The 19,581-nt window shown below is 32.5% G+C and overlaps 2 long non-coding RNA genes across 11 annotated transcripts in view; one reads left to right on the top strand and one right to left on the bottom strand.

Moving 5' to 3' along the window:
* Positions 1–3,128: 3,128 nt before the first annotated feature.
* LOC148599869 (uncharacterized) overlaps positions 3,129–19,581 on the bottom strand; it is a 26,945-nt gene continuing 10,492 nt past the window's right edge. The window contains exon 2 of one of the 3 annotated variants that reach the window (XR_015918116.1): positions 3,129–6,783. This is a non-coding gene — a long non-coding RNA (uncharacterized LOC148599869). Of the gene's footprint in view, positions 6,784–9,933; positions 10,140–19,581 lie in introns of those variants that run through there. The other 2 variants (XR_015918117.1, XR_015918118.1) reach the window with 2 other exon arrangements.
* LOC148599868 (uncharacterized) overlaps positions 8,284–19,581 on the top strand; it is a 26,504-nt gene continuing 15,206 nt past the window's right edge. For 5 of the 8 annotated variants that reach the window (XR_015918119.1, XR_015918120.1, XR_015918121.1 and 2 more), the window contains exons 1-3: positions 8,284–8,436; positions 15,686–15,755; positions 18,751–18,826. This is a non-coding gene — a long non-coding RNA (uncharacterized LOC148599868). Of the gene's footprint in view, positions 8,437–11,748; positions 11,861–15,685; positions 15,756–15,996; positions 16,099–17,257; positions 17,317–18,750; positions 18,827–19,581 lie in introns of those variants that run through there. The other 3 variants (XR_015918124.1, XR_015918126.1, XR_015918125.1) reach the window with 3 other exon arrangements.

Below are 19,581 nucleotides of genomic sequence, written 5' to 3'. Positions count from 1 at the left end.
AATATAAGTGTTTCATATTGAAGCCCGTATGAGTTATAAAAAGGTTATTGGGTGTCAATGCTGTGATCTGTCATCGATCACCGATCAGTTTCCGGTCAGTCATCGATCCGTCAACCCGATCCATTTAACTGGTTATCGTATCACGTGACCAAATAGCGGCCAATGTATTTTACTGTTTTTGTTGTTTTCTTTATTAATTGTACACATATTTACATAATATAATAGATATAAACATTAATTTATGCTTTTATTTTACATTTCTTTAATTTAAAACAGATCTTACGTCTTTTTACGTAACAAGACTGCGATTAGATCGGTCACCGGTCATCGATCCGTCAAATCGTTTCGCGGATCGGTTCAAGACTGTACATAAATGCACATCTGAAATATGAACCAAGTTTATAAAAAGACTTAAATTTTAAATGTACTAACTATCACATTCATTACTTGAGTTTTATTTTCCCGCCTCCTTGTATGATCAAAGGTGTATCCTAAGTTTTAAGTTACAGATCCACGTGTCTCAGTCATCTCGTATTCTATTTTGTTACGAAGATTATAAGTGTCTATTGAGCAAAATTTACCAATTTTTAAAAAATCATACAATTCTTTTAAGTTATGTAATGATTGCCTTGCAAGACGACCATGAGACGTTTATTTTGCACAGTGTCTAGGTCTCAAACATAGCCAAATACGGTCTTATTAAATAATGTTACCTTAGCCGTAATATAGTGAAATATGCATAGTTTTACATAACCAACATTTAAATTGGAAACTGTTTATAACACATTCGTTTCTAGATATTATTTATATCGGCAATACTCCCGAAACTGCAATAATAGGCAGTTCAGGTACATCAAAATCCAAGTATACAGGTTTTTAACTGGAGTGCCAGGTGCTCCGTAATTATACTCATGTCTAACACAGCCAGCGGTATCCGTCACACAACAAGTGATTATAATCTGGCAATTATAATAGAGGTGATCGACGGGTCACAAGGGAATCCCATAAAACAACGAAGCGATTTGCACTTCGGCGATATCATTTGATTCAACAAAAGAGTAATCAGGGGAACCAAGTTTATAGCGGCAACAAAAAGAATACAATCCAGGGACAAAGACAAGACACGGGGAAACAGACATACACAACAAAGAACACAAATCAACCAAAAAAAAAAAAAAACACACACACATACAAAGCAACAAGAGCAAATGAGCAGCTCGGACTGTACTAAAAACTGGGAGCATGGACCAGGTGCACCGGTAGGGTTAGCGTCCTCTGCTTTTCTAGAAACAAAGTACCATGGTGTTAACAAAATAAACAAAAAAGAAATACTGGAAAGCAATCAAAAACGAAAAAAAAAACCAGTTTATGTTAATAAAAAATCACATGAGACAATACAAACTACACATGATCGCTAGAACATTAGATTCTGAACTAGATCAAATAGCAATACAATTGTAAATCATGCGAAAAACTGACACAGCTTTTAGATATCAAAATAAATAAAATGCATTTCGGGGTAATTTCAACATCCTCACTTGATGTGATTAACAACTATAGTTTGAGAAAGACACAGTTGTGAAGGACTACACCACTGCAGCTAGTGTTAATTTCTTGATAATTCATTTCTCATCCTTGGAGACCATAAACCTCCAGTATAATATTAACAAAATCTGAACGTACTCCTGATTAAGAAGATTATTTATTATTATTTGTGTTTTACAGGGAAAATACGTGAGCAGATTACATGCTCCACAGTAACGGATGAATAGTAAAATATTTACTCTAGGTTGAAAATGTTGGTTGCTGAAGTTTAGTATTTAGAAATCATTACGGTTGTCATAAATCTTCAATGTCCTAAGTTAAGGCCTTGGTATAAAGCAGAAAAAAATGTATCAGTTTAATTTTAAGATCATTTGGATGGATAAGATGTAAGTAATCTTTGAACGTATTATCCTGAAACTATCCCAATTTCGGGGATTTGATACATCGCATCTACCCAAAAGAACTTGAGATAAAGAATACTACAGACACTGTAAAGTCAGCCTCATATATTGACCTACACTTAGAAATCGATGGTAAAGGAAAACTATTGACCAAACTTTACGACAAACGTGATGACTTTTCGTTCAGAATTGTCAACTTTCCTTCCATCTGTGGCAACATCCCTTCAGCACCTGCGTATGAAGTGTTCATATCACAACTCACACGTCATGCCAGAGCTTGCCAAAACTACGCAGCCTTTTTATATCGCGCTAGAACTCTAACAAATAGGCTTCTGGAACAGGGTATGTTGCTACAAGATTGAAGTCATCACTACAGAAGTTTTATGGTCGTCATCATGAACTCGTAGATCGTTACGGTGTACCCATCTGCACCATGAAAACTGATTTATTCAACGGGTCATAGTTTTCCTTTCCTCGTTTGACTACCCCGGACTTGACTGTTTATGAGCAACTCGGCGGGTGTTTCTACACTAAACACTGGGAGCATGGACCAGGTGCACCAATAGGGTAAGCGTCCTCTGCTTTTCCAGAAACACCCGCAGACCTGCCAATAAAAAGTAAAGTCTGTGGTAGGAAAAAAGTCCTGAAGGAATAAGAATGGGTAAAACAAAATGCTTACGAGAAAATTGTGAGTATTGAAGAAGAAATAAGTAATGATTAAGTAGCACAAACAAAGAATAAAGACAAATTAGGTTTTCACGAATAACGGATAAAAAATAATAATTGTAAAATGATACGAAGAAGTTGAATAAAATTTCTTTTTTGGTTAAATTGCAAAAATAACCTTTGATGTAGACTCAATATTATGCAGATAGTCTCATAAATAAGAATAAAAATGGTTGATTTGATAGTGCTTCCAAATATTGTAAAGGAAGTTACGTAACGACTTTTTAAAAGATATAAAAGAAGTTTTATGAGTGTTTATACGGGATAATGTCTTGTAACTGGAGTAGGTTAGCCTTTGATTTTGAGAATTTTAAATCACATCCCAATCATAAAACCATCGTTATCTGAAATCGTATCATATTTTATTAACCAAAATTGTTAGATAACAGATAATATTATTGGCATAAACATGTCAAATATTTCATCCTTAAACAATGATTGTTAGTGAAACACGATAAACAGAAATATGAATATGTTAAACATTTAATGTCTTTCCTAATTTGTCCACCGGCTAAATTGTAAAAAACAAGGCATATGCAGTTTTCTGCAGATGATCGCAGAACACAATCATTCAATCTGTCTAAAAGATTGATTTTCAAGACATACATAGTATTCACTCTTTTATTGCAACAAATTTAAGTCGTACGTTTTACTTTAATACAATAATGACCATATTACCAGGACTTTTGTTTTATACTCACATCGTCAAACACGTATCTGCACTCATGAATATGGCGCATTCTATAAGATGTAATGAAAGCATTATGAAGATATATATGAATCTGTTTCAAATTTATTCAATGCTAATATGTTATTATGAACAAATACTAGAATCAGTGCCAGAGGACGATATTGTAAGACTTTAACATCATTTCACATTATAATATTGTGTGAAGACGCGTGTTTGATAATTGTTACAATTTTGATAGAGACGTATGTAAATAATTCATAATTCATAAGTTTGTTTTTAGTGTAAGGGTTTGGGTTTTTTTTTAATAAAAAATAAGACCTGTCTGACTGCATACTGGCCTTTAATGTGACGTCCTGTCGTTTTTTCCCACTTATTAGTTTGTTTTGAAGGAACACTAGTGTCATCGTTCTTTTACCGTGGACGGTGTATTACTTTTAATGTCGACGCTTTTCATAGCTTACTTGAAAGTGCGTTTACACCTATTGAAGACCTTTTGGCGATCTTTTTAAGTATAAAATATTTTTTATAGGTGTTTACGATGGTGACTTTTTTTTGCGTTTCCCCATATCTGTTTTCTTTTCTACCTATGTCATCGTAATCCAAAACTAGAAGGTGATTCATCATTTCACGAACATCTTTCCAAATGATGAGCCACCTTGGCTTAATAATATCATCATTTGATTAAAAATATTTATTTGAAAGTGTCAAATTTCTTAACCGGTTGAATTAAAAACATTCATTCTATAGAGTAGTCTTTTCTGTCATCTTATAATATCGTAAAGACAAATATATTTTCAATGAACTAATAAAATTGAAAAATAATGTAAAAACAGCGACATAGAAAATTGTATGGTAAAATTACAAACATCAATTGTAAAGATAAACATTACATATGTTTTGAAGGGGGTCAGTTGAACATAAATAAAAATAATGAACAAATGAACAAAAGCAACGATTAAAAGGTAAAAACGAAATACATACAGATGAAATACAAATTAAAAACGTAAAAATATGAAGAATATGGAGCCCAAATTTTCGGCCTTCAGGCCTTTGTCAGGGGTAAGAAGTATTGAAAAGTTGGAGTCACCAAACTTGTTTTCAATACTTTTTTTGTCTCTGACGAAGGCTGTGAGGCCAAAAATTTGGGACTAATATTCGCCATAACATAAATATTGTAATACTGTCAATTTTAATTGTCAATTGTAAAAGGCGACTAAATAGTGCTCAGAAACCTAGCCGGGGGCTAGCCGCTCTGCCCACAGAGCAACTGGGATGGAAAATTCGTCTTATCAAAGAGGAGATTGGGAGGAATTGATTGTTTATCTCAGCATTACTAATGACATAAAGCTAATTTATTCCAGTGAACACCGTACATTACCGTGTTATTATAGATTTAATGCTACAATAAAGACCTTAGGTCCTGCCAGAGTTTGCCGAAATTACTCGGACTGCACGATGCTAGATTTCTTACAATTAGGCTCATGGAAGAGGATTATGTTGGAAGGAGTGATCAAAGAAACCAATATTCTAGTGGTAATCAAAAGAATGTAATCCAGAGACAAAGACCAGACATGGAAACAGACATACACAATAGTGAACATAAAGTAAATAAAATCATATATATAAAGGAACACAAGCAAATGAGCAACTCGGACTCCACATAAACTGGGATCATGGACCAGTTGCATCGGTAGGAAGTAAGTGTCCTCTGCTTTTCTAGAAACATCTGCCGAGTTGCTCATAAAGTCAAGTCCGGGGGAGACGAAAGAGGGAAGGAAAACTATGACACGTTGAACAAACCAGTTTTCGTGGCGCAGATGGATACACCGTAACGATCCACGAGTTCATAATGACGACCATGAAACTTCTGTAGTAATGACTTCAATTTTGTAACAACATAACCCTGTTCCAGAAGAGCCTAGTTGTTAGAATTCTAGCTCGATGCAAAAAAATCTGTGTGGTTTCGGGAAGCTCTGGCATAGATGAAAGGAAAGTTGACAATTCTGAATGAAAAGTTGTAAAGTGGTCAATAGTTTTCCCCTACTATCGAGTTCTAAGTGAAGGTCAAGATATGAGGCTAACTTTACAGTGTCTGTAGTAACCTTTATTTAAAATTCTTTGGGGTAGATGCGATGTATCAAATCCCCATAATTAGGAATGTTTAAGGATAATACGTCATCTATATAGCGGAAACTGAGATTAAAGGATCTAGCTAAACAATATTAATTTCCTTCGGATCAGATCAGCTATAAAATCAGCCTCATAAGAGTGCTGGAATGGGTCAGCAAGAGGAGCACAATTTGTTTCTATTGGAATGCCGACCGTTTGTTGAAAAACGCGTCCACAACACTGGATAAATATGTTGCCGATAAAAAATTACAGCACACGGTAAACATCTTCTGTATATTTGGAACATGAGTTGGAAATATTTCTTACAAAGTATGTGGAATCTATACCAAGAACTATATATTTGTATCTAGGTGTACCATTTTTTGGGGAAAACAACGATGTATGATATTTTTAAATAGGGATTTTAACTGAATATGTGGAATAGAAGTATACAGTGTTTTATAGGTTTTAATGCTTATATATTCTGATAATAGTCTTGAACTGCTGGTTTCCAGATCTTCCGAATTTTTCAGGATCCACATTGAATTACTACCACTACAGGAGTAACAAGTGTTTCGTAGGACTGCAGACCCTCTTTGACAGATGTGAGTATACATGTGAGTTTTGAAGAAGGTTTGGTGGTACATTTTGCAGATCCAGTTATGTAACGTTGTTTGTGTGGATTCTTGTGGAGTTTAGGAACCCAGTACATAGATGGTAAATCACAATCATCGATTTGGTAAAGAGACCAAAAGAGGATAGCACAGATTTATTGTTTTCCACAATCTCTTCTTTGGACAGAGTATAGTTCTTATCACTCCTATTATTTTCTACGTCTACCTCTGATAATAAACATTGGACGTAACACGTTTTGCAGACAAAAACAATGTTGTTTTGGGCTTTATCGGCTGGTATGACAACATATTTGTCATGAATAGTAGACACTGTTTTTGCTACATCGGGATCTTTGAAAACTGATGTAGCAATGGAACTCATTGACCTACTTAAAACTTTCATTTGTTTCAAAATATTAGACCTCACGGCCTTTAACTAGAGAATCAATGTCTTCTTGTTCTCGTTTATCCACGGCATCCGTAAGCAATTTAAAATTATAATTCCAATTTCTGGAGCGTGGTTTACGGTACTTGTGACCTTTAGAAAGGATATTACGGAGAGATTCGTTTTTGATGATCATTAAATCTCCCATAACTACTTGACCGGAAGGACAACAAATTCTCTTTTCCTGTAAAAGGAATGAATTAACATACACTTGCAGCTTCAATCCTTTTTTTTTGTTAACGCTGGACTTCACTAAAAAATAAGTTGTAAAAAAGTGAAAAAATGCTATTTGCATTACTGAATAGCATTCAAGACTTAATGCATAAAATTGAAAATTTACATGATGAATTATTTTATTATTAAGTTTACTTCCGATCTTTTTTTTTAAATAATTAGTTTACCAATTATATCAGTAGGCAGAATAATGCCTTATTGGCCCTCATCTTGTGGACCTCATATCTTCAATTATTGAAATATGATATGCTTATGAAAGTAGAACAACAAGCTAAATTATTCATTTAGCATTTTAAAAACCCCAGAAAACAAACTTTCCCATATAAAATTCAAATTTCAAGTAATGTCCTTTTTCAGCAAATACAATTGATTTTTGTAAGATACAATGTATTTTGTGAAACATTTTATGCAAAAATATGTAAAACAACAAAAACAATTTTCCAACTAGAGACTAGAAATATCATAATTCAATTACGGACGTAACAGTAACGAGAAATGTCATGTTTTATCCATATGAATAACCCTTTCAATATTATCTATGAACCAATACATCACCGTTTCGACTGACGATTTGTATGATAAAATTATGTTAAACTTTTACTACTTAATCATAAGTAGAAACATTAGTGAATTATTAAGAATTATCGTTTAAAAAAAAGAGTGGTTGAGATTTTCTATAATTTTGCATAAATAACGTGTAGTATATTCAAATCCTAATTAAATCATTTTGGTAAAGAGACCAAAGGAGGATAGCACAGATTTATGGTTTTCCACAATCTCTTTTTTGGAGAGTGTGGTAGCAGTATATGTCTTATCACTGCTAATTTTTTCTATGCCTACCTCTGATAATAAAACTATTGAACAAACTTTACGACAAATGTGATGACTTTTCATTCAGAATTGTTAACTTTTCTTTCATCTGTGGCAACATCCTTTCGGCTCCTGCGTATGGAGTGTTTATATCACAACTCATACGTTATGCCAGAGCTTGCTGAAACTACGCAGACTTTTTTTGTGTCGCGCTAGAACTCTAACAAATAGGCTTCTGGAACAGGGTTATGTTGCTACAAGATTGAAGTCATCACTACAGAAGTTTTATGGCCGTCATCATGAACTCGTGGACTGTTAAACACCATGAAAACTAATTTATTCAACGGGTCAAAGTTTGCCTTTCCTCGTTTGTCTACCCCGGACTTGACATTTTATGAGCAACTCGGCGGGTGTTTCCAGAAAAGCAGAGGACGCTTACCCTACCGGTGCACCTGGTCCAAGCTCCCGGTTTTTAGTGGAGTCCGAGTTGCTCATTTGCTTTTGTTACTTTGTATGTATGATTTTAATTACTTTATGTTCTTTGTTGTGTATGTCTGTTTTCCACATCTGGTCTTTGTCCCTGGATTACATTCTTTGGATTACCGCTATAACCTTGGTTCCCTTGATTACTCTTTCATATCACCTGTTTTACTGATTGAAATCTGTCAATTGTGATAACGAGTTCAAGTAATTGTGTATTATAAAGGCGTTTTCCACATAACAACCAACCAATCACATGCTAAGTTAAACAAGATTTTAGTTTGATGACAGTGCAATTGTGATACAGACAATTTCCCTTGTTAAATAAAGCAGTGATACTTTCCGGTTTCTGTGAAGTGTCTTGTCTTCGTCTAGTATAAGGTAAGTTCTTAATTCTATTTTTTGTTTCCCGATATTCAACTGTATTTCTATATTTTTTTACTGTATATATATAATCAAAAATATTTTAAAAAAGGGTCTATGTTTGAATAATATCGTTATATCCATTAACATTATGTTCGGTCAACACAGAAATAATTTAGAAAGCGTGATGAACTTAACATATGCATTAGTTTGTTAACAAATCTAAATTGTGAACTCCAAACAAAAACTTTAACATATTTTTAACATATTTTAACTTGTACAGACAAATGTTACGCAGTTTAACAAGAGATACTTCTACTGTTCTCGAATCAATTGACCTTCGAATAAAAGTTAGTGTCGGATGTTTGCCGTAATATTCGTCAAACCTCCGAAAGAAAAAAAAAGGTAATTTGGTCAGCAATTTTATCTCACATTCAGTATTAATGATTGCTTAATTAGCAATTAACGTGATTGTGATCTCCATTGAATATTCATAAAAAAAATTTGAATCCATTCGTTTATAAAAAATAATGTAAATGTACGTGTAAAACTTTAAAATAAAGATAGATTTCTCCCCTCTATGAGATATTCCGTTTTAACAATTTGAAATAGAAATAAATCCTCCCTTGTCTGTGATATTTTGTAATATATGACATTTTTATAAAATGTTAAGGTGTTTTTAAGAGAAAAAATTTCTAATGTTTCTAAAGACGACATTAAACGAAAAAATTGTAAAATTGTACAATAAATAATAAGTTATCGAACTTTAATTCGAGATAATTGAGCCTAAATATAGAAGATTCTTTAACAATATGCTATATAGATTCTATAGGGAATTTTCCCAGTTTTGCAAAAGAACTGGTAGGTACAATTACCTAAATATTTGTAAACTGAACACTTATCTGAAATTATTTATATTTCGAGAAGAAAACAGGAGTCCCGAACGTTTTTCTTGTACTATTAAAAAAATCAAAAATTCTCAATACATTTCTATAGAACATTTTACCGTCTATTATCCCCTCCTTGAAAGAGGGTTTATAAACATAACGCTCATGATTATACCAAATATAGGTGTATCCAAAACATATTTTAGTTAAATTAATTAAAAAAAAAAAAAAACTTTTGGCATCTTTTCAAACACTGTTTGCTGATTGAAAATACATACTTTTCTATAATTTTGAATTATGACAGACACAAATGCTACGTGTAATAGATTTAATCTACCTTAATGAAACATTTTGACATTAAGTGATATTCAAGCTATTAAAGGAAAGAGTAATCAAGGGAAACAAGGTTATAGCAGTAATCAATAGAATGTAATCCAGGGACTAAGACCAGACATGGAAAACAGACATACACAACAAAGAACATAAAGTAACTAAAAGCATACATACAAAGTAACAAAAGTAAATGAGCAACTCGGACTCCACTAAAAACTGGGAGCATACTCCAGGTGCACAGGTAGGTATGTAATTTATAATTAATAAACTAATCATATTTTAATATCAGAATATTCAAACATATACATCTAAACAGATCAAATATGGTCAATATATATATATAGAAGGGTCTGAAAAATTCCCAACGATGTTAGAACTGTCAAATTTGCGAAGCAAATGTTTGGTCGTTCCCTCCGCGGGACTCGAACTCGTACCGCTGTGACATCTATGGCAACACCGCCTGCACTAAGTCCAGCGCCTTAGACCACTCGGCCAGTTAGGCTATATAAAAATATACGTCATTACTATTATTTACCAACACTATTGATTGTTTCAGTATAAAGGCATTTAAGAAAGATAATTACTTTTAAATATTTATCATTAAACTGTACTCCGACAGGCTTATGCGATATTTGGCCCTATAACTTTGCAACGTACTCCCAAAAATACCTTCTTTTTTATTAAAATGTATATATTTTTTATGAAAAAAAATAATGATAACAATTAAGCTTTGAAGATAACTGATAGTTAAAATAAGATTGTAGAGAACTTGCTACAGTTATAAACAAAAAAAATGGTCATTCCTTAACAGACTGTTCATGTTCTAAGATCGATCTGTTTTCCAGTATATCTATATTGCATTGCTCGAATGAAAAATATTTCCTAATCGAGAACGGTTCAGTTGTGTACAGGACAATGGCGTCAGGGGAATAGGAATCTTTATTAATTAATCATTGGTTAAGAAATGCGTTGCGTTATGTAAAATTATTCAATATAGTGTTATAAAAAATCAATAATTAATTTAATACGTGACCTATACGTATTGGCCCATTGTAACTTTGAATGGGGAGTTGGAAATTTAGATAGAGTGAAAAAGGGAGAGTAGGAATTTAATCTTAAGGTCATACCAACCACTTCCGTGTCAAATGGTCAGGTCATTACCCCTATGTAGTACCAAAAACACACTGAATACAGATCTATACATTGTTAGTGCATTATTTCTGTTTATTCGGATCAGAAGTAGTCAAAATGAAGCTGAGAATGCGTACTTAATACGCATGTTTGTAATTTACTACAAAAGTGCATGACTATTGTTAACATGTGTAAATAATTTGCTTCCATGCAATCATCGTACCATTAGCATATTAATTTTGAAAGCCTTATTTTCCACGCTTTGCAAAGGCATGCAACTTGAAGATATCATTTGTCCTGGGAATTCACAGTGAAACATTGAAATTTACTTTTTAACATGTAAAGTAATGGAAATGTTAGAAGTGGTTAGTGAGACTTTATGGAAGACGTTATAAAATGTAAATGCGCAACCTGTTCTTGTTAAAGAATGGTTTCAGAATCATTGTTTAGATGGAATATGTTTTTTTTCTGTAATGTTGTTTTCAAATGACAGGTTTCTTACTTTATAATGATTAAATGGCAATATTGGAAATACCAGGAGTTTTGACTGCACTTAGTTCCACTTTTATCCTTACACGGAAATAATTTTCCTTAGAAAATTCTGGATATCGGCAAAAAATAAATAAATGAATAAAATATATTTAGATTGAATTAAACAAATAAAAATTAAAAAAGCGTCAATAATTTGACAATTCAGATACATGGAATGTTCTTCTGGTACTTCTAACAGTAATAGATTTATGCAAAAGAAAAATCTACACAATAAAAGTTTGTACATTTTAATTTTTTTTTAATATAAAGATAACGTATTCAAAAATATTTGATATATTTTGCCATTTGAATTCTGCTTAAAAGTGTGGGTTTAGTCTTCTACCATAAATGTGAACTGCTATAGCAATGGTTTTGTCTGTCTGATTCAATCATTTGGTTGTAACGATTAAACCAATTAAATTTAAATTATGCTTTGTGAAGGCGTATACCACATGAGTAGACCAACGAATCACATGCTTTGTTAAACAACATTTTAGTTTGTTAACTCTTAATTTGTGATGCAGTTTTTGATAGAGTTTCTGGTACTTGTTCATTGTAAGGTGAGTTCTTTTAAAATTTTAATGTTTTCAAATGTTCGAAATGTATTATTTTTGATTATGAGTTGTTGCATAAGACAGACATTCAGAACTGTATCACACTAAAAATGCGTAAGATTTTATCAGTAGTCGGAGATAAAACTTTTACAATATAAACAAGTAGAATTGCAACATAACTTACAAAGCATATAGAAATATATATTTAGAACCGGTAAGGAAATATATCTATTTTTGCCTATAAAACTCATGAACTGCATGTTTTGACTCAATTCAAATGAAAATAAAATATGCCTTTAATGATTGAAATCATCTTGGAAACTGTTGTTTACCTATTCATATTTTAATAAGAGAGTATCATATATTGAAATTTTAATTGAAAACATATATATTTTTCTTGTGTTTTTTCGTGATGGTCCTTGACATATGAAAATCACATGAAAAGTAATCAAGGGAACCAAGGTTATAGCAGTAATCAAAAGAATGCAATCCAGGGACAAAGATCAGACATGGAAAAAAGACATACACAACAAAGAACATACAGTAACTAAAATCATACATACAAAGTAACAAAAGCAAATGAGCTACTCGGATTCCACTAAAAACTGGGAGCATGGACCAGGAAAACAGGGCGTTTACAGATAAAAAGGGCGTCCTTCCTTCCTTCCGTCAATACTTCCGTCCTTCCGTTACTCCTCCTACACCAAGGAACGGAATTGAATGACATTTTTTTCAGAACTTTTATTACCAGTAGCCATTGTGCACCTTTTTTAAAAGATTTTGCTCTGAAGTAATCTAGGAAATTCACATAGTAAATCATGGACTTTGTCATATGTGAATATGAAGTTATTGGGGCCTTTCTCTTATCCATTATACCTCCTATACCTCAGAATAAAATTGTATGGAACATGTTCTTATTGTGCTCACTATATTTTATATTATAATCCGAAGCAATTAAAGGTTTCATATGGCAAAATGCAGACTAAATCTTTTATGCATATTGGGACATCTCTAATCCGTAAATCGCCCTACACCACCGAATAGAATCGAATGAAACTTTCAAAGAAATTTTATAACATTTTTTTTCATTAGATTGAACAAGTTCTGTACTCTTGCTAATCAGTGCCTTCGCGTCCTTGGACACTTATGATCATATTTTGGTTATTCAATACGTACATGACTTCTAATAATAATGATTAATAACTGTCATTCTGTCATGACGGAGCCTATTCATGAAAATAAAATACAAATTCTGCACACTATATTTGCAAATACTGATGCGATAAATAGGAGCTACATGTTTATCCGAAATGACATAATGTAAGAGATATTGCCTTATTACAAAATTGTTTCTATAGCTTTTGTCCATTACTATTACAACTCCATTGCCGAAAATTTTCAACTATGAACAAACATCGCAAGCCCTAAGCACTTAAATGTAATTCAAAAATCTGTTCTAAAACCAATCATTCAAGGAGAGAGAACTTTTGAAAGTTTGAAATATTGCATGTCCCGAAATTCGATAAGGCGCAGCAAGTAGACTGGTATCATAATTTCAATTCATAATGGATGCAGTTATAGATTATGCGAGCGCATGGTTGAATGAGGGAAACACCAAAACTACCGTACACTAATCCGACCCAGGATCAAGTCAAGTCCTAAAAAATCTGACAAAATAGATATTACGTCACCGGAATAGATGGTACTGCAAGGGTCCTGACTTGGAATAGGTATTTCAAATTTACAGCGCGCCAAACCTACCTTTTCTACCGCGGAGTAAATAAACATCAAATGCATGCAATTGTGGCATAATCAGAAAAATCAGTATCAATACAAAGCACAATTTACAAAAAGCAACCATCTCTCATTGTTTTAAAAGAAACTGGGTATTTTTCAACCAAGGACTGATATCTGAAAAAAAAATGTTAGAGACATTTAGAGAGATATTTCCTCATATCCCTGATTCAGGAGGCTGTTACGGAGATATGTATGGCATTCAAGGAAATCAGAGCAGTAAGTACTTGCTCTGGCATGGCGAATCAATTGTAAAATATAAACACTATATACAGGAGATGAATTTATATTACTGCATGTAAAGATATTATAATTTTATAATTGAAATCGTCTCATACATCATAAATCTTAGTAGTGAAACGACCCATGTTGTCGAATTAGAGATGAAGGTAAAAAAAGATGCTGAACAAGTTGTTCTTTAGTCTCCTTAATCTCAAGCTCTGGTTGATATATTGAATTATTAATAAACAGAAGAGTTGTTAATTGACAATACATCATTATTAATATTAACTTTGCACTTCTGTATGTTTCAGAAAAATATTTCGGTTTTTAACGTAGAACAACATAGAATTTGTAAATTAATACTTTTAAACGAGATTTCAATTTATCATGTGGCAGTATAGTGTAAAGTGTTGAAAAGTCAAAAGTTTGAAAAGGATTTTAGGTTTTCAAGTAAATGTGTAGAATTTGTAGGTATCCAAATATGGTTAATGCTACTACGATTTTAGATGGTTGTGTTACTAGCGTGTTTCCACCAATATCGTTGTAAGGTGAATTGACATTTCTTTCGTGGAGCGAGATGACAGAAAGATACATTACACGATTTTGACTATGAAAATATAAATGTCCCTTCCATAAGCAGAACTATACCAACCATTTGAGCATATGGTGTAAATATTAAAGTTTCCAATATCGAGTACATGTACCTACTATTATGTGGCTTCTAAATAAGCCGTCCTTGCTTGAGAGACGGGGTTTTGGACCAAGGTTAAAAGACATTCTATACGCTGTCAGAAAAAAGTTGTGCATTCTGATCTTATGAGAAATATTCTGTTTCGGGCAAAAATTATACGTGGACACGGGGCCGCTACGTTACTCTCCGCACCCGATTGAATGGAATTGAATGACTCTTTTACATAATCTTTATTACATATTTCCATTGTGTACCTCATATTCCAGAATTTGATACAAATCAATTTGGGGGTTTCACATAACAGAGCATAAACTCTGTAATTTTTAAATATGGGGACATGGGTGATTTAGCTCTTATCGGCTGCTTCTCTTGCAATTCAGAATGGAATTAAATGAATTTTTTACCGATTTTTTATTACATATTCTCAATGTGCACACTTTATATTGAAGATGTTGGTCTGAATCAAGGTGAGGGTTTCATAAAGCGAAACACTCACTTTGTCATTATAAATATGGGGACATGGGGATATATCTTATCCGTTATTCCTCCTACACCACTGAATGTAAATGAATGAACCTTCTAAAAGATTTTTATTACATGTTCCTATCGTGACATCATATTATAGATGTAGATTTTACATTAAATCAATGTAGAGGTAAAGTTCATGTCATTAAATTGAGGAGTGGGTTATTATGCTTGTAAGGATTGCTTACAGATTTTCTAAGTTTTTTTTTATTCCTGATTTGTTTACTCCCTGATTACTTTTTGTGCTTTCCAAAAAGTAACATTCCAATTCAATTTTTATAATAAAATATATACGTCAATGAAGCATGATAGACACATCTTGCTCGTCATTTGTTTTGAGTCACATTGTCTTTAACTATGAGTTGCTTGAATGCGTTTTCGTTGGCTGTAATTTGAACGTCATTTCTGTCGCAGTTTTGCCCTTATTTTTGTTATCACCTTCGCCACACATTATGAATCACAAAGAAAGCGTAAGAGAATTTCAATTTCTAATTCAGACTTGCCTAGAAGACTGAACCATATTTTAAAGAAACTACATCGGAACCAATATTTTTCGGGTTTTGATCAGTATACCATAACTTAATACTTTAATATTTTAGATTTCAGAAAGTAACAAGGAAGAGGATGGAAAGTACCACTGCGTAACTGTCGAATGAATATCCTGAACTGGTAAGAACATTGCACTTTTGTATTGAATGATGCCTTCGTAACATAAGAATACAAAAAAAAAAAAAAATCAATACAAACCGATACTCGATATAAAAGAAAGCATTGATGTCGATTTTCATGATTTATTCCATATGAATTGGAAACATTCGAAGAAAATGTACAGTCAAGGGGAGGTAACGCCAAAAAAGATTAGTTAAAATGTTTTCGAAAAATAAAATCTAAATCAAGCACCTTTGTTTAGGAAGTATGTTAACACACAAATACGAACAGCTCTAAAGATTACAACCCTGTACCAAAGGTATCTACCAACATAAGCTAATACTATCAACTGAAATGACATAATGTAAGTAACGTATTGAGTTTTTCAATTCCATCATTTCTATAGAGATATTGTAATCCTACCTATATTAAAAAAATGTCTTTATTTCTATATCTGATCACGCAAAAAATACGAGCATGGTTTATTGCCATTATCATTTCTAAATTGCACCCGCAAAAACGAAACTAAGGCACACACACACACACACACACACACACACACACACACACACACACACGAAGCGATGATTAATGTTAAAATTGTAGATTTTTTTATTTTGGAAATCATTTTGATGACAATAATGTAGAGATATTTATGCAATATATGTTTCACTGAATCTCCAACTCACTGTTTTCATCGTTCTGACCCCAACCCGACATATCAATATCCAAATACAAAAGAGGAGGGTTCCATGGTCAGAGGAAATTCGGACTAGTATAAATGTAGCTAATGAGTACAAAATATAAATATTCCTTGAACAAATATACATGCAGTGTTCTTCAAAGTTTCCATCTCTCTTTTGCTTTTTTGAAAGATTTCCAATAAAAAATCTGTTTATTTACACAAGTTATCACAATTTGATGACATGCGGAATTTAATGCAGAAATGTGCATGTAGTAGTCCAATCTTGCCTTTTTTCCGACATGATACTTTGTGGTTAATGTTTTAGGGAAGAAAACCAGATCACAGTATACAGAAATACATATACTGTAAATATATACCGTCATTTGACTTTCTTAACTTAGAAGATTAATTGATATTTACACTTAAAAAGGGGGCACCAATATCAGAGGGATATGGACACAGAAAGCATCTCCAAAATTACTGAGCATATATTAACTTTCTCAGTAAGTACACTTGCACTTGTAAAGTTGACATAGGTAAGAGAAATATAATTGGTTGGTAAACAGTAGTTGGTTAATAGTGTATTACATGTTTTAAGGGGAGGAAATAAAACAAATACCCTAACTATTTAAACAGGCTAGCTTCGCTGAAACTGAATTTACCTCGAGTGAAGGTTACTGCACCAATTACCTTTATGAGATGTTGAACAGAAAATTAGGTGGCCTACCAGGCAAGCACTGTTTAACATTGCTTTGCCCATCAGGAAAACTTGCCACATGCGTCCTGGAAAGTGTAATTTGTATACTTATGCATTATTAAATAATTTTGTATCGTACAGTCCTTGAACCGATCCACGCAACGACTGAATGATCGCTGACGGATTGATGACCAATAAAGGTACTGTAAAAGTTTTGCAACTGTGAAAAATATTAGACAACTAAACACACCTAAAAATCAGTCTTTAAAGATCTGAGTCCTTGGCTACAACGGAAATAAAGAAACTAAATATAAATTTTACAAATGTACAAACTATTTTTTTAATAGCAATTAATTGAAATGTCAGCTCCAGACCAGTTTAAATCTTCAAAACGTTATGCCTCCATCATATGGTTAATAAATCCCAATTCTTTCCATACGGTGTTGAGAACCACATTTCATCAAAAGTCAAACAATAAGGACACAACCCATATCATCCCAAAACACTGCTTTTAAATTTAGTGTTTTAATTTCTATGTAAGTTAACCATTAGCGAATCAATGTTAATACCACTTAAATACTACCAATTAACGATTTGACAACAATATTATGACTATATGTCTTACAAATGAGCCTATTCAATGGTTCAGTTAACTTATTGGGTAATTATCTAAGTGTATCATGTCTCAAAGTTCTGTCAAAATGCCAAAATGGTATTTAGATCAATTCTTAATGAATTGATCAACTTCAAATGTTACACTGTCCTTATATATGATAATAATGAAGGAGAACAATATATTTTTGATAAAGAATAATTTTGTCTGTTTTAAAGGAGAACTATTATGAGCTTATTTATTTCAAGAAGTCAAATTGAAAGTTTATATAAAATTGACTGCAGGTTATTTTAATGATGCCCTCAGTCAAGGGGAGGTAACGCCAACATTATTTTTGCTGATAATGTTTAAGAGGTCATAAAAATGTTATAACAATTTCCCTAAGTTATGCTAAGCAATCAAGGTAATCATATTCAGATAAATTGAAGGATTTTATTCCTATTGTTTTTCACAGGAATATCGCTAAAAACGAATGTTTAACAAATGTATGATATAATTTATGTTTAGAAAAAGAATCTCTATTATTTAAATGAAGAAAGTGTATCTTAAAAACATGATTTAGATATTATCATTATGCAGACTAAAACTGAATGATATGGTCATTTTTGATTGTAAAGTTATTCATTAAAAATGAATAAAATGGATCTTCGAAAAGAAATATTGTGAAATATGAAGTACAGGATTTAGATAAGATGAGTCATCAAGTAATTCGACAGAAAAGTCATAAAATACAAATTGAAGACACATCGACGAAGTAACACATTTGTAAATTCCTATAAGAGATAGTCTCACCTGAAGTGTAAAACATTACCCGTTTTCTCATTTGCAGAGAATTTGTTGATTTTCAGAAAATGATAACAAAACATGAACCCTTGATCAAAGAAATATTGGGGAAAATACACGATTTAGTTAAAATGAGTCATAAAAAATGCAAGACATATCGAAGAAGTAAAAATTTGTCAATTCCTGTATCAGATAGTGTGTCCTGAAATATAAAACTACCCTCTTTCTTCATTTGCAGAAAGTTGGTAGATTTACATCATAGAGGACAGAAAGAGACAAGAATAGAATGAAGAACAAACTAGAATTTTGAAAAGGTAAGTAGTTTGTTCAACACTCAGGCAAACAAATATTATAGTCTTTAAAAATATATTTTGACCTTTCCTTGTAAAAAATTATCAATATTTAGATGTTGTTAAATGTGCTGTAAAAATGCTAAACGTGAAACTGTATGAATGTCTGTGAGATGGTTTACACGATCATATTCTATAACTCAAAATGCCTGTCAAAGGCATAATACATATTTAGTATTTCGGTTTTTAACGTAGAACAACACAGGATTTGTAAATTAATACTTTTAAACGAGATTTCAATTTATCATGTGGCAGTATAGTGTAAAGTGTTGAAAAGTCAAAAGTTTGAAAAGAACTAATTTTAGAAAAAAAAAACTGCGGGATTTTAGGTTTTCAAGTACATGTTTAGAATTTGTAGGTATCCAAATATGGTTAATGCCACTACGATTTTAGGTGGTTGTGTTACTAGCGTGTTTCCACCAATATCGTTGTAAGGTGAATTGACATTTCTTTCGTGGAACGAGATGACAGAAAGATACATTACACGATTTTGACTTTGAAAATATAAATGTCCCTTCCATAAGCAGAACTATACCTAACATTTGAGCATATGGTGTAAATATTAAAGTTTCCAATATCTAGTACATGTACCTACTATTATGTGGCTTCTAAATAAGCCGTCCTTGCTTGAGAGACGGGGTTTTGGACCAAGGTTAAAAGACATTCTATACGCTGTCAGAAAAAAGTTGTGCATTCTGATCTTATGAGAAATATTCTGT

This window comes from Perna viridis, chromosome 13 (assembly GCF_037379345.1).
Source record: "Perna viridis isolate PV_CMFRI_1.1 ecotype Kerala chromosome 13, ASM3737934v1, whole genome shotgun sequence".
Lineage (NCBI taxonomy): Eukaryota > Metazoa > Mollusca > Bivalvia > Mytilida > Mytilidae > Perna > Perna viridis.
Note: the sequence above shows the minus strand (reverse complement) of the source record. Positions and strands in the feature narration are given on the sequence as shown.